Below are 2669 nucleotides of genomic sequence, written 5' to 3'. Positions count from 1 at the left end.
AATGTAGTACGTTCACATCTTCATTGTGCATTTGTTTTTGAAATTGTTCAGTATATATATAATCTTTTCAAAGTAAGCCCTTTGGTAAGTAACCTAGCGATTATCTTTCGCTTTCTTCTCTATGTGCTCTTCCATTTATATACATATATGTTCCTAAAAATACAGGGTGTCCCAGAACTACTACTACGCACGAAAATGAGGAGGAGCTGAGGTGATTTTAAATAACTTTTTCCTTTGCGAAAAAGTTGTCCGAGGCGTGGTTATTGAGTTATTAACAAAAATCCCCACCCAATCAGAGCGCAAGTATACAAGGCGGGCAGGAGCGCGGCAACCGCCTCGTGCATTGCCGCGCCCGTATGTCACGCTCGTGACGAGAGCATAGGATTAAAGAAATGTTGCATGCAAAAACGAACTAACAAATTGGTTAAATATCAGAAGAAAGAAAGGGATTTGTCGTTACTTACATTCACTGAACAAATGTAACATGCTCAATGAAATAACAAACAACTTTACAAATTACAGGATAGGTAAAATTATGAAAAATGTGAAAAGAATCAGAGTTGAACTTACTTCTTCCTTGGTCAGTGCACCTGCTCGTAGAAGAACGTCAATGGGTCAATGGGTCGACCTTCGGTAATCGAAGATAGGACACATGGCTCGCAGCAGCTGATGTTTGGAGTAAGTCAATGACCTGCACCCGACGATTTTTTCCTTATCATCACGATCATTGTCACTTTCCCACTGGCAAATTTTCACTAAACAAAAATTGTCACTTTTACATTTTCCAAATTCACTGCCACTTTTCATTTTACAAATCCACTGTCACATTGTACTTTGCAATTGAAAATTTGAATACACGTTTTTATTTCAATTGTTAGTTCTGATCGGAATACCGTTCGCGCAACAATTCCACTGCCGCTATTGGATTATAAGTCACTTACGCGTAAATAACGAACATATTAAAACATTCCGTGTTCGTTAAGGCACGCACCGTTCTGTTTAGTGACGCAAGGCGAAGCCAACTGATCGCACGCTCAAAGATTTTCTTCCAGAAAATCTTTCCCCACTCGAGAGACAAGGAATAAAATCGTAAAAAGGAAAGCTCTGATTCTCTTCGATTACTGTTCGAAAGACGTTGACAGTAAAAAACACTGCCTTCCAAAAATTCACCGCAGAGAACGAATACCTCTACGTTTCGTATAATTACTGCCGGACGTGATGCATACTCCCGATTCGTATTCGCGTAATGACTAATGCAATTTCTCTCATTGCAAAAAACTTCATAACTCAATTGCAATGGAAGTTATAAATACAAATATCTTACATTGCTCATTACAGTCGTACTTGACAACTGATTGAAATGTGCCACGGTTATTGTGAAATTAAGGTATACATGAATTACGACCCACTGGTGTGTATTACATCAGGCAGCACGAAACCTAGAAAGACATGTTTTGCTGGGCTGAAATTTTAGGAAACAGTGTTTATTGTCGCCAACGTCTTTTTAATAGTAATCAAAGAGAGTCAGATTTTACCTTTTTACGATTTTATGCCATGGGCTCGGTCAGCAGGCGCCCAGCAGAGTGTGTACGACAAAAGGCAAATTCAGTCGTTCACATCTGGTAAGTACATTTCTGGAAACTGTCCCTTGTCATCGGTTCGAGTGTTCTGCACGTGAAGAATTTTTAAGGACGACAAGGAAACGAAGGTCGGATTGAGTTGAAAAATACAAACACATTTTCTCTAACGAACTTGTCTTCCGAGTGGGGAAAGATTTTTTGGAAGAAAATCTTTGAGCGTGCGATCAGTTGGCTTTGCCGTGCGTCACTAAACAGAACGGTGCGTGCCTTAACGAACACGGAATGTTTTAATATGTTCGTTATTTACGCGTAAGTGACTTATAATCCAATAGCGGCAGTGGAATTGTTACGCGAACGGTATTCCGATCGGAACTAACAATTGAAATAAAAACGTGTATGCAAATTTTCAATTGCAAAGTACAATGTGACAGTGGATTTGTAAAATGAAAAGTGGCAGTGAATTTGGAAAATGTAAAAGTGACAATTTTTGTTTAGTGAAAATTTGCCAGTGGGAAAGTGACAATGATCGTGATGATAAGGAAAAAATCGTCGGGTGCAGGTCATTGACTTACTCCAAGCATCAGCTGCTGCGAGCCATGTGTCCTATCTTCGATTACCAAAGGTCGACCCATTGACCCATTGACGTTCTTCTACGAGCAGGTGCACTGACCAAGGAAGAAGTAAGTTCAACTCTGATTCTTTTCACATTTTTCATAATTTTACCTATCCTGTAATTTGTAAAGTTGTTTGTTATTTCATTGAGCATGTTACATTTGTTCAGTGAATGTAAGTAACGTCAATCCCTTTCTTTCTTCTGATATTTAACCAATTTGTTAGTTCGTTTTTGCATGCAACATTTCTTTAATCCTATGCTCTCGTCACGAGTGCGACATACGGGCGCGGCAATGCACGAGGCGGTTGCCGCGCTCCTGCCCGCCTTGTATACTCGCGCTCTGATTGGGTGGGGATTTTTGTTAATAACTCAATAACCAGCCTCGGACAACTTTTTCGCAAAGGAAAAAGTTGTTTAAAATCACCTCAGCTCCTCCTCATTTTCGTGCGTAGTAGTAGTTCTGGGACACCCTGTAT

This window comes from Ceratina calcarata, unplaced genomic scaffold (assembly GCF_001652005.2).
Source record: "Ceratina calcarata isolate Rehan_Ccalc_2016 unplaced genomic scaffold, ASM165200v1 scaffold523.2, whole genome shotgun sequence".
Lineage (NCBI taxonomy): Eukaryota > Metazoa > Arthropoda > Insecta > Hymenoptera > Apidae > Ceratina > Ceratina calcarata.
This window is presented reverse-complemented; position numbering follows the sequence as displayed.